General features: G+C 35.2%; 2 long non-coding RNA genes across 2 annotated transcripts; one reads left to right on the top strand and one right to left on the bottom strand.

Annotated features, from left to right (window-relative positions):
• The first annotated feature begins 5529 nt into the window (after positions 1-5529).
• LOC149796350 (uncharacterized) lies at positions 5530-7112 on the top strand. The gene is made up of 3 exons (XR_016421667.1): positions 5530-5724; positions 6446-6527; positions 6976-7112. It is a non-coding gene; the product is annotated as an uncharacterized LOC149796350 (long non-coding RNA).
• A 403-nt stretch (positions 7113-7515) lies between these two features.
• LOC149796349 (uncharacterized) lies at positions 7516-10131 on the bottom strand. The gene is made up of 2 exons (XR_016421668.1): positions 9849-10131; positions 7516-9027 (listed from the first exon to the last, which is right to left on the bottom strand). It is a non-coding gene; the product is annotated as an uncharacterized LOC149796349 (long non-coding RNA).
• Positions 10132-14327: the final 4196 nt, after the last annotated feature.

Below are 14327 nucleotides of genomic sequence, written 5' to 3'. Positions count from 1 at the left end.
AGTGGATGCTCTTTCGGATAATTTCTGGTGTCAAACTCTTTTACCAACAACGTCTCAGCCATGTCCGTGTATACTTTACTGATGGTAATATGATTCAAGAACTAGTCTTTGTGTATAACAGCTTCGTGTTGTTGCCGTACCACGGTTTGATCATATCATAATAAAACTCGTACATGAGCAATTTGGCTAAGTCTAACACGGACGAGCCCACTTAGATATACTTTGTCAGCTTCCGTTTCAACCTTTTAGCGTGTATGGCAATGAATTTTACCGACTGTTGAGTCATTAATAAGTCTATCTGATTCAATGTTACTGACAAGGTCATTGCAAATACTTTTCTGAAGGTTATCCATAATCTAGTTGAACACGCAACTGTCCATGAGTTTGAAAATGTCCTTCTCAAAGTCGTCTGAGGTCTTTGTATATACACATCCCCAGACGCAGATACAGCTGAAGGTTTCATTTGTAAACGACATAGTTGTTTTAGTCCGAATATTCGGTACCAGCTTGATTCATTCTGTAAACCTGCGTTCAGCATTATATATAATCTCGCACCTATACTGGGACAACGTATCTTCCGGTACCGACAGCACTTCCGGTGCTAGCGGACAATCGTTCTGAGCTTTGTGAAACTCATCCAGATACTCTTGATCAACATCATAAAAATACCCGATGACGCTGTTGATATTATACTTGTGTATGTTTACATTCGCTGGATTGAACCATTTAAACCCGCCTTAATAATGGTTTGTATCAATAAATTATGAATATCAACATACGTGATGTAACTTTTGGGAGAAGCGGGATCATATCTATCCTCTAGCAGATTATCCATTCGAGCGTGGCGGTGACTCGACATGGAGATACCGCCATGGATTCCATGACCAATCAATAAGTGTTTATCTATGTCTGTGACAAGCTTCATTTCTCTTTTGCCTTAGACAGATGTGTTTGCAAGGCTATTCTCGGGGATGACAAGTAATGTGCAGGGTCTGGATTATAAACCTGAATGGCTATGTCTCAGAAAACTTCAATTAAGTCTCAAAGTACAAGCACTTCTGTTCGCAGGTATAAAAGGTGATATATTTTACACTCAAACTCATACCAGACCTTCTTTGCATGTTCATAATCGTTGGCGGAAATACCATCGGGAGACAACAAAGAAAGAAATGCCTTGATTTGTGGCAAGTGAGTTTCAAAAAACTTGTCGCAGTCGTTTATGTACGGATATCAATTTTAAATCGATCATTGAATCCTATCACAAGGTTACTGACTGGCCTGTCCAGGCTGTAATTCAGAAACTGGGAGTCAAAGAACTGCAAATGGCCCATCCTGATTGTCATGTTACTGAAGGTTACACTAAGCTAGTCGTATTAAATTCATGATCTTTTTTGTTACCTCTTTCCGATAGGCGGAAAAAGTTACTTTAAGGTGAAGGATAAAATCAAAATAATGTATTCTCCTCTAAACGGGGATCAAAGAACTATCAATATAGAACCCTGGATCATTATTCAATTAATGTAATTAGCAGAAGTGAATCCAAACCGTTTTAGATTTCCATAAATTGAATCAAATTTCTTGCCACCATTTCGGATCTATATTTGGGCATATATATTGGCGTTCAATAGTGTAATGTGCTGAAATTTGAGCAAGTATTGAACATTAAAATTTAATACATTGAACACTGAAATTTTAGTACAATCTAGCCAGCAAGGTTTTATGTGAAGGGTCACTTCGACCTTTTCCCATGTCAGTTGGTACATTTCGTGGGTGAGGGGAGGGCAGCATCTACGGATAATTTAGAAAGTAAACACTAAGATGCCGACCATACCCGCTTAATGCGGACGGCATGTCGAATAGTCATTGAACAAAATAAAGTTGGTATTTTCGTATTTCTCAGAATCTAGGCTGTCAAAATCTGACGGAAGAGATTATTATCTTGGGGAAAAATTATAAACGGCTGAATACGATTGGTCAATTTAACTTAAGGCGTACACCCTGGAAGAAACATTGAATTTACAGTAATGACTTAAGGCGAATTTCCTTAGTCCGAGATTTTTCTTCAAGAGGACCAAGACTCGTTTGACTCCGGGTAAAAACTAAAAAGTAGCTCTTCCTCTTTACGACAAGTAAGGAGACCAGGTGGCTGTCTTGTAGGCAAAGACAGTCTTTAGTGTTAGGGCGCACATTTTCTTGGAAAGTACGGCATTAAGGTACGCAATTTTAATTTTCATGCAATTTTCTATTTTGTTTGTTTTGTTTTATGCAAACGTGTTTCATATGCTTAGGATCCATAACATGCATCATTTATTCAATTTCATTGAAATCGGTTGATATGCTAGATTTGTTGATGCAATTTATTTCTTTAATTGTATAGTTACTAGTACATTGATATAATTGACTTAATGTATGCGATCCAAATTTTCAAATGTGTAAGATTTCAAATAGGTTAAATGAATTAATTTCCTTTGTCTGTTAAGTCAATACTGATTATCGTGAGCTAACGATAATTGCATATTTACATCTTATTTTGTAATGCTTAAAGAATCTTGTAGGTTAGGGATTGCTGTGAGCTTGAAGTTAGTGAGTCTTATGCAATAGTAATCGATAGCATGTATCTTATGGAGTAGAACTGATTAGTTTGGATGTCTGAGTTATGTAGTAGCTTATGCAGAGAGATACAGGATGTTTGTTTAAATGCACCGCTCACATGCTAATTTATGGTCAGTTGCTGTGAATCGAGGGTGACGGCCTGTCGAATTAGGCCAGACTTAGATGTACATTAAAGGGGTCGTATGTAACTTGAGATAACGATTGTACCTAACTCAAAATACAGTCTAAATTTGCAAGGACCATTAACCGTTATAGTCACCTTATGTCAGAATTTGTGTAGTGTTTGGATAACTAGTTTATGCTTTCTCGGTAACGAAAGTGAGAGAATTTTATATACATATAGGAGGTGATACAAATAGAGATTGAGTGGTAATCTTGTAATTCAAGAAAATAGCTCTCTGGAACAGTCTGGACAGTCCGAAAGACGGAAGTCCGGTTAAGAGATAGAGCGGTTAGGATAGAACAAGAAAGATCAAACGTATACACGTGAAGGTGGGAAAACGTGGGATACACGGACAAAAAGACAGAAAGCGACGCTAGGTGATGCAGATCAGGCGTGGACATTGTGCTCGTTTCACCACTCTCGTTATCATGATGAAATGAATCAATAATAGAACACTGCTATTGAAATTCAGTAAACGTAAATTTGTTTGAATTGAAGCTGACACTAATAGCTTATGCCATTGATTAAATTGTTATTCTTTTGTCTAAATGAGGCTCGTATTGTATTATTTCTTCTCAATAATTATGCTCAGTTCTCTGTTGACGTTCTATCTATTGGCTCACACCGGGCAATACAATAGAGGGAGGTCATCTTCTATATAACGATAGCCAAAACTAATTAACCACCCCTCATCACCAAGAGGGAACATCGTTACAAATAGTAAAAATTTATTTGTATCTAAACCAGACTGAAAGTCGTTGACGTATAATTAGCAGTAAGTTCTTGAGCTTCCCTATGATTTTAGTTTTGATTTTGAAGTAAATGGCTGACAAAATGTTGCCCTGGAGTACATCCATATCCTGAGGACAGAAATTAGAAAGAGTGGTGCCTACTTCAACCCTGATATGTCTTTCTTATAAAACAACCGATATAAATGTTGGCGTCTGTCACTTACGGCATCTGTTGAATAGTTGATTCATTTTGCCGTAATTTCGGCTTTGTCCAAGACACACCTGATAGCTGCTATATTTTCTTTCTATATGATGCGTATCTAACAAATGTTCCAAGTCTGACTAAATGATAAGAAGTGAATCCACATTGAAAGTCCGTTAATAGGTCGTTCTATTCAGAATACTGGAACATGTCATTTATCCTTTGTTCCATGGTTTTTAAAATATAGCGTGTTAGTAGCATCAGTCGATAGTTGGAATTGTCGGTATGTTCCTTTTCAGGTTTGGTTATTACTGTTTCTTCTCGCTATGACGTCTCAGTGTTGCAAGTTCTCTAAATTATATTGAAAATGTTTAGTAATGGATTGAGCGTTGTAAATGATTAAAAAGTAGATAGTGGAGTCATCTTATCATGCTGAAGTGTCATGGGCTGACTCGGACGGGCTGATTCAGACGAATCTTGTAATTCTCTGAAAGTGGAAGGTTTATTGTTTACCTTCAGAGTAAGCGGATTTTAAATTTAAAGAAATCTTATTTTTAAGTTTCTGATGCCGTGGAAGTTTTCAGTATAGTTCTATGATGAAGAATGTTTGAAGAATGTTTTGGCAACTTTGTTTTAAATTTCTGCCAGGGTAGTGACACATTTGTCAGATTTCCTTAAATAGTGTAAAACATTGTTGCTAATTGTACCAGATAATATTCATTACAATATTCCAAACAGATTTAACAGATGAGCGAGAACATACGATCTGTCCACTTGCTCTCTCAAATGTTACCACAAGCTGTGGGGCCCCGAGTGGCCGAGTGGTCTAAAGCGCTCACCGTTACGGATCACTGCCATCTCACCTCTGTCTGCGTGGGTTCGAGTCTCGGATTCGGCCAATGTGGATATATGAGAAAGCTTGCCAGTAGCTTCTCGAGGGTCGGTGGTTCTTTCCGGGGATTTCCCGGTTTCTTCCTCCACCATTAATACTGGCCGCCATGTATAGCCTATTGTGTGCTGAAAAATGGCGTTAAACCCTACAACAACAACAACAACAACCACAAGCTGTATGTAGCTATATGTGGTAGATATTCAGATTCCAAGCTGTTTGTAGCTATATGTGGTAGATATTCACATTCCAAGCTGTATGTAGCTATATGTGGTAGATATTCACATTCCAAGCTGTTTGTAGGTATGTGTGGTAAATATTCAGATTCCAAGCTGTTTGTAGCTACATAAGGTAGTTATTCATATTCCTAGCTGTATGTATCCATGCGATAGTTCTTCACGTTCCAAGCTATATGTAGGTATATACGGAAGTTATTCAAATTCCGATCTGTTTGTTGCTATATAAGATAGTTATTTAGATTCCATGCTGCATGTATCTGTATACGGTAATTATTTCAATTGCAGGTTGTATGTAGCTCTATACAGTAGTTATTCAGATTTCAAGCCGTACGTTACTATATACATTAGTTATTCGGATTGCAGGCTGTATATATGTGTATACGTTAGTTATTCAGATTCCAAGGCTGTATATTCTATACAAGGTAGTTATTCAAATTTCAAGCTGTGTATCCCCAGCTGTGTATATCTACACACGGTAGTTATTCAGATTGTAAGCTGTTTCAGATTCCAAGCTGTATATATCTACATACGGTAGTTGTTCAGATTTCAAGCTGAATATAGCTGTTTACGGTAGTTGTTCAGAATTCAAGCTGTACATTTCAGAATAATGTAGTTATTCAAATTCCGAGCTGTATATAGCTATATAGACCATTCTTAATGAGATCCTCATGAATATTAATGTATCGCGAAAACGAGGCTATGGTAGGCAGACTGAGAAAAAAATATGGCGTCTTACTGTACATCGAGTAACGATCTGAGCTGTTTGCCAGATATTTCTTTTACATTCGTTGAGAATTTCATCACGGCTGTCTCCAGCAGTTCAGGGAATGAACAGATGACAAAAGGATTCAAGTATTACAGTGAGGGATATGTCCATTCTCTTAAAGGTAAGTTGATTTACGTCCTATCTTCAGTGTACTTTTTCTCTACTGCACACAAAACACAAGTTAACGATATAGAAATTAAACTATTTAAAGCATAATTTTTTTTTCTGAGTAGGTCTGATTTAAATGTACAGCTGTCAGTCAGTACTGTGGTCAAAACACGCGGTCAAAATAAAACATTTACAAAACGTGCATAGTGACACAAACTGCCCTTTTAACCAACCACGCCCCCTTCCTCACCAGTAGAGACTTTGTGGTGCACTTTAAATAGTTTTGGGTACATACCTTGCATTTTAATATGTATCAAAAGTACACAACCTGACATTTTTATATTTACCCACAAAACAGCAGGATTATTTGTTCAAAGCTGTTTTATATCCATTCATATATATATATATATATATATATATATATATATATATATATATATATATATATATATATATATATATATATATATTATCAAAGAGCACCCTGCTCCCCAAACACACAAATTGGTCCCTTATTTATGTGAACTTCTTCATTGTTCATTGATTATAATTATTATTAGTTTTGTGGTGTTGGTAGATGGATGAATTTTAACACCCAGTATGTAACTGCACACATTAGATCAAGTAAACATAATAGGGAATAATCGTGTCTAAACAATATAACATTTTGTCATTTTATGTATGGGATATTATGTTAATCTGTTTATTAAACTGAGTTTCTCTTTTATTTTCAGTTTATAGAGATAGAAATGAATGCCTTGTCAAGGACGGTGTTTTAGATCACAAAAGAAGAACGAGTCACCACATGTTGTTGAGGTCATTTTCATTCATATTTATATTATAAATTATTAAAATTATATTCAACATGCACAGATATTTTTAATATTTCAACACTTAAAATATTATCGAAATTCAGATCTTGCTGTCTACGATACGATTTGGCCATATCATATTTCTTCAAATAAATTTTCCAGGGCTGTCTATTTTCCTAAATTAGGATTGCTTTTGGAATACAAAATGAGTATGCTGTAAAGAAAAGAAAAAAAGAAAATTATCCGATTTGTATCCTTTTTAAAAGAAATTTCAACAACAAAAATTTGTAAAACCTGCTTAAGAAATCAAGGAAAATAATCTGTATTGCATAAATGACACCCCAGTGTGTAGGAACATTTTATTTGAATAAGAAACAAAACCACCTTTTAAATTATTGCGATTTATGATTTTGGTTTGTTTTTATATTAAAAAAATAACTTTTTTCTTCTAGAGAATGAATGACAATGTCAATCTGTACCCGAGTGGCATAATTGTGAGCCCATTTTGTCATTGGCTTGCTGCAACTCCTGATCGTAAAGTCTACAACCCCAACAGGACCCCTCCCCCCCCCCATGGTTTGTTGGAGATTAAATGTCCAGTTGCAGACACTTTACTATCTCTGAAGTACCTTGCGGTCTCTAATGATGCCTTGAAATTGAAGACAAACCACAACTACTACTACCAAGTTCAAATGCAGTTGGCAGTTACAGGACTGGAATGGTGTGATTTTTGTGTGTGGTTGGAAAATGACTTTCATGTTGAGACTATTCTGTTTGACAGGGAATTTTGGCAAGCTGTCAATGACAAGCTTGATCTCTTCTGTTATATATTCTACCTCAACTAGTACGTTCTCCTGTTTGTATATATGCATATGAATGTTTTGTAAGATATATTAAAATGAATTTTCTATGCCTTTACATTATTAAATCATTCTGACAACTCCAAGCAAAATGGCTGCAAGTCAGTTGCCAATGTGGACTTTGTTGCACTGCTTTTAAAATCTACTTACATAAATTGTCAATTTTAAATTCAGCGTAGCTGGTTTTGCTTACTATATATGTATATAGGCCGGAACAGTCACACATAGATGCATTATAGAATTGTGTATCATTTTCACATGAACCCTTTGAGTAATTGTGTGTGTGTGTATATATATATATATCGACATACACACATCTTACCAAAGGTATTTGCATGAAATTCAAGATGTCATTGAAATATTACACGATGTTACTAAAGGTGTTTTAAAAAAACTTGTATATTACTGAAATGTTAATAAAATAAACAAGATTCACACATCTAAAAGGTATTTGCATGACAAGATGCCAATGAAATGTGGCATGATTTTAAGGTCTAAAAATAAACTACTGAAATGTCAATAAAATGAACCTTATGTGGTACTTTCATAATGTCTCAGTATCTTTGTTTTCATTCACAAGTTCTACATGATACTTCCATGTCACAAAATGCTATTTCTTTTGTTTAATTAGTGGTCATTTGAACAAAGTCAGTACATTTGCTACTGTCCACAACTGATTTATTGACCCAGAAATTGTCAAAGGCACCACCGACTGTAATAACTTTGTATTCTTTCACCCTCTTAATGTATCTTTACACATGTATCCTCAGGCTTGCAATTTTTTGATTGGTTCCCACCTAGGAAGCTGTGAACTGCCCATCACTACACCGAAAGTGTGGTGTTGCAATGGAAACACCAGTACCTTCTAAAACTTTATGTAAAACAAAACCTTTATCTGCCATGATTTGGTCCCCTGGTTCTAATAAATCTATAAGCCCTGACAGCTTTGTGATCTCCACATCACTCATGCATCCCGAGTACAAGGAAGACACACGTGATTGCACCGTGTGGGGCTATCCCTACCAAACCTTTTCAGGTGTTGTGAGTTTTGTAATTTGAATAAGTCTTTGATGCAAGCACTAGAGATGAGGGTCTTTCTGTAAATATTCTGTGCAGTCAATAATAATTCTAGTTCCTGGGTAGGACAGTTGAAAATCGAGAGGCATATTTGCTTGAACCTGCTCACGACTTGGTAAAAAATACAAATAATTTGTCCACATGATTATTATCCGACTTACAGAATACCTGTGAATATTAAATCGAACAGACATATCTTCAATCGGAAATCCACATCTCAATCTACACAAAAACATGAAAAGTTCATCCACTGGGTCCATTGCCTTTTGCCGTCCCCTCATGTTGATGTCATTCCCTGTGCTGTAATATAAGCTCTTCATTCTAATTGCAGTAGGTTTGATGCTATTGAAGAAGGTTATAAAAACCTCATATGTGGGAAAACCAGTGTAAAATTCTATCATTTCATCATCATCTGTAAATCTGTTCAATCCAAGCTTCTCCATGTTTATTTTTTTATTCAAATCTTGCAGTTGCCTTTCCTTCTCTTCCAATTCTGTTACTGCTTTCCTCAGTCTCTTCTCCAGCTCTGTAATTTTACTTTTGCATGCTATATGCAACTCACAGGATCTGAAGAAGATAAAATAATAATGTAGCTTTTCATCAACATTTGTAACTATAATGGAGACAAAAAAATATAACTAGCAAAGTTACCAGCTTCACTATAATTTAAAATTATACAAGAGTTTTAACAGAGGCTGCTTTCCACTGATTGTCTGCTCTCTCTCTCTCTCTCTCTCTCTCTCTCTCTCTCTCTCTCATACACATAAACACACTGTGTCATGCACACACACACCATGCACACACTATGAAATAAATGTGTAAAACAAAAGTTACAAAGCTTTGGTTTGATTAAATATCAGTGCCATCTGGAGGAGAACAGCAAGCAAAATAAGCCCCACATAAATCAGGTCTTTTCAGAGTAAATAAGAGAAATTATGCAGTGATGTTTTATCAACAGCTTCATTAATTCTTATCCACTCTCTCTCTCTCTCTCTCTCTCTCTCTCTCTCTCTCGTAATTTCATTCAACTTGTACTCTCATCATTTTCATTGTACTGGTGCTATTTCTCTTCTCTATCGTGGTCATTTACATTCTACTTGTTTTTTTAACGAGGTAATAACTTTACCTTTTCTGTACTTACTACTCCTACGCAAAATTCATAATTTCTTATAAAAATGCGCTGCTTGGAGGTACGCCCAGTTTTCGATGACCCCGTTATGTGGAATGGGACTAGGGGTAACATTTTTAGAAACCTGTCATTATAAAACACACATACATACAATCATTTATTTCATCGACAGAATCTATTTTGCGTTTGGAATTCTTATTCTTACATCATTCAGTTGCAAGAAAATATAAACACACCAACAATCATCCAGTTTTCTTACCTTAAAATTCAGCCCCTCATCACGACGTATTGCAACAATCCATTTTCTACGAAGCTCCATCTTCTTCACTGATGGGATATGGTGGAAGCTTAAATCTATGTGAATTTTAGCATTCCCATTGCACAACGGAACACAACAATAATTGTCACGATTTTTTCTGTTGCCGGTATCAACTGTAGCAGCCATGGTTGCGAGGTAAAATGAAACTGGTGCCTATATTAGCCTCGTTTTGGATTCGCTGACCCAGGGTCACATGAATATATGAATACATTCTAAGAATGGTCTATACAGTAGTTATTCAGACTTCAAGCTGTATGTAGCCATATACGGTAGTTATTCAGATTTCAAGTAGTATGTAGACAGTAGCAGTGAATAATGTTCAAAGCTGCATGTAACTATATACGGTACCTATTCAAATTATATTCTGTATGTAGCTATATACAGTAGAAGTTATTCAGATTTTAAACTGTATGCATCTATATATGGTAGCCATTCAGATTCCAAGCCTTATGTAGCTATGAACGGTTGTTATTGAGATTACAAGCTGTACGTAATTATATACGGTAGTTTTCAGATATCAAGCAATATGTAGGTAACTATATACAATATTTATTTGAATTACAAGCCCAATTTATCTATACATGGCAGTTATTTAGATTCAAAGCTATGTGTAGCTACATACGGTAGTTATTTAAATATAAATCTGTATGTAACTATATACGGTAGGTATTCGAATTTCAAGCCCTATGTATCGTTTACACGGCATTTGTTTAGATTCCTAGCTATATGTAGCTATATACGGTAGTTATTCATATTTAAAGCTGTATGTACCTTATTACGGATATATGTATCATAGATTTAATTTGTACATCTATTTAATTTATAACATATTTTTATTTCAGTCATTTGAGATTATGACATTTATATTTTAATTAGTTTGTATAATTTAGTGGCTGGACAGCACTGTAGTGAAGTACATGAACACTACGTTGTAGGAATCTCAAGGTCGATTGCTAAGGTCAGTCAACACCAATTTAGGTCAAGCACGCCACGCTTTATTTGAATAGAGGTCATGTCAACATAGTATTTATCTGGGGAGAACATTTGAACTTTGGATGTATCACGAGCGCTCTAGACGTTCATTGGATAATAAATTGAAAAGATATTTTGATGGGGAAAATTGATTTTAAATATTCAGGAGTCTTTTAGTGAATCAACTTTATTTGATACGTACACTGAGACTATATATAATGGTAATACACACATTACGTATTCTATTCTTTCATCTATGCCAGTTTTGCATGAGTCGTTGAGAAGAAATAGTGATTTATTTATAATATTTACACGTTGGATTTTGCAATGTAAGATTTTTAAGTTAAACAGTTATTATCTTATGAATTGTGTGAATTTATTTCAGGACTTGAATATTTAATCAACTCTACTGGATTATGGGACAGTTTGAGCTGAATCTTTTCATAAATGCCTAATAATAGAAACACTGTTTCTATTTTTGACTTAGTTCGTGGCCTTGTGTGTGGTCAAGTAAACAACTTCTTTTTTTAAATTCATTTTTGGAGTGCGAATGGTGGTGGTGAGATCGAGGCTGTACTGTGCTACGTGCCATTAGACTTGTAAATACCTTCTAAATCATTCTAGAATGTGGTCACGTGACCCTCATCCTGGAATCTGTTTTGCGTCTCAAGTTACTGTATGACCTTTGTTTATAGAGATTATCTCATTCGGGCTTTTTCTTTACACTGGAAAATGCCTATTGTGACATTTTGGGAATTACATTTTAATTTTTATTCAAATTATTTGGATTCTGAAAGATTAATTCTTTTTCCTGGAAATATTTGAATGCTCATTCAAAATTCTTGGACAAAGACATTTATTTAAATTTTAGTTGGAAATTCAAACACTGCAATATTATTGACTATGGAATAAAAAATACTGTTGACGAAACAACACCATCAAGGCTATAGTATGCGTCATCGCCTTCCATCTTGGATTTTTTCGTCGGGACTGGAACTTTAATTCATTAAAACATTTCATTATCAGGACTTCTAAAATTTAATTCGTGGATTATTCTTCGATTATTTCTGGATTTGATTTCTTAAAACCGTAAGTTTTTTTCTTCATTATTACAGTGTTTTTTTTAGGGAAATAAATTATTTGTTAATTTTTTCAAAGCTTGTTGTTTTCAGTCTTTCTTTTGTTAATGTTTATTAGAGCCTAAACACGTAAAATAAGATCTCTTATCCACTTTCCGTGAGTCGTCTAAATAGAATCCGTGGTGAGGAAAGCTAAAACTCTGACCAAAACATGGACATGACTCAGGAGCTCCTGACGCAACCCTTCGCGAAGGAGTTGGGGAGCCATTATGCAACACTTACCTGTGGGAATCGATGTATAGGTAGGGCAAAAGCGCATCTTCACCGCTGCACACAGGCAACCGTTTGAACTTTGCTAACGTAAGGCGCAAGTGAAGCAGATCACGTATGATTTTTTTCCTGCTAGCTATACTAACATTGTGTTCTCCTCCTATGCCTTGTTTTATCAGTTCCCCTGTGGTGTTGTTGAACGCATCATCAAACCCTGGTATGATGACACGTTTAGGATTTGTCCAAGTTTTGATATTATAACTAGGTATCTAGGGCAACATCATGGAGTATGTTAGTAAGTGCGAGTCTTAGAAACGATCAGCTCCCCAAACAAAGCTAAAAGAAATACAGCACAAACAGTCGAAAATAAGGACGAGAATGATCCTAGTCGGTCTGTCTGCCTCCCTCTCTCTCTCTCTCTCTCTCTCTCAGTGTGTGTGCCCAGCAACAAAATATCTACGGTGATGAGTATCTAGATGATTGTTTTTTTATGTGGTGGCGGTGTGTATCTAGATGATTGTTATTTTGTGTGGTGGTGATGACTATCTACATGATTGTTATTTTGTGTGGTGGTGATGACTATCTAGATGATTATTATTTTCTGTGGTGGTGATGACTATTTATCTATCTATCTATCTATCTATCTATCTATCTATCTATCTATCTATCTATCTATCTATATATATATATATATATATATATATATATATATATATATATATATATATATATATATATATATATATATATATATATATATATAAGGACAAGTTGATGGGCTCCCCTCCGTTCCGTTGGTCTTATCGGTATGTCTTTAAAGGTTGCTGTAGGTTAGATATCTCTGTGGTTTCGGAGAGAGAGAGAGAGAGAGAGAGAGAGAGAGAGAGAGAGTACACTGTTGACACCGGTTTATGATTCGGAAAAGGAAGGAGTGGCAACATCGATGTACTGCTTCTCCTTTATCTCTGAATGTTCAATCACAGTATCTTGTAAGAAGTGTTAAGCTTGAAACGATTTTGTGTGTAAATCTTGTATGCTTACTTCGCTAAGCTCTTCGATAAATATCATTCATTTTACAAATTTGTTTGTAGCGTATAGATACTGTCAACATTATACAGTCCTATATAGTAGCTAATGTCATTCTGTATTGTAACTTTTGAAAAAGACAAACTCGATTTTCACACAGTATCATCATATTAGGACGTGACTATCAAGTTTTATCCATTTGTGGTGAGTACACGTGCTCTCTCTCCACATCATCTTAATGTTCTCAGTATATCACGTGACCATGCTGTATAAAACATTTAGCGAAAAAGTTACAAAGACAGCTTAACTAGGACATGTACTTCTCTCCTGTTGTTTGTTTCAGCATTTGATGCCATGTAATGCAATAAGTATGTCCAAATATTTATTAAATGTGAACTGTGTTGGCTACATATTTAAGCAATTCTTCGTCTGGGCACATGCTAAGTCTCTATCCTAACCCACGTTTGAACCCTCTGTGAAGGCACGAAACAATTGTAGAACTGTGCAAGCATTTTATACGAGGATGTTTTTTTTTTTTTTAAATATATATATATATATATATATATATATATATATATATATATATATATATATATATATATATATATATATATATATATATATATATATATTTATGATGCAGATGTAAAAGCACCCAGTGACGATTTGTTTTCACAGCACACATAAAGTGAAATACAACACTACAGCCTAGTGGTGTGAAAGTGATAATACCGCCAGGAACTTCCGTTCTACGCTAGAATTGGATACAGTGTTTATTTATCCTATACTAATAGTAAACGTATTTGTGTAAAAATCTCTCATAAAATGTATCTTAGTCTAAGAACACAACCTAATCCATAACAGTATCAGTTTTCTTGCTTATAGTTCCACTACGATTTTGTTGGCCAAATAGTTTTCTTTCACGGTGGTCTGTACTAAAATGTATCCATTAAACTTCTTTACGTTATTCTTTATAATATTTTGCTTACTATATTATAATAAATATTTGATCAATTGACATGAGCTAGCGCACACGTCTCTTGTAATATGATCACGATACACCATTCTGATA

This window comes from Sinohyriopsis cumingii, chromosome 6, assembly GCF_028554795.1.
Source record: "Sinohyriopsis cumingii isolate HCF-2022 chromosome 6, ASM2855479v2, whole genome shotgun sequence".
Classification (NCBI taxonomy): Eukaryota; Metazoa; Mollusca; class Bivalvia; order Unionida; family Unionidae; genus Sinohyriopsis; species Sinohyriopsis cumingii.
The sequence above is the reverse complement of the archived record's forward strand: the minus strand, read 5'-3'. Positions and strand labels throughout refer to the sequence as shown.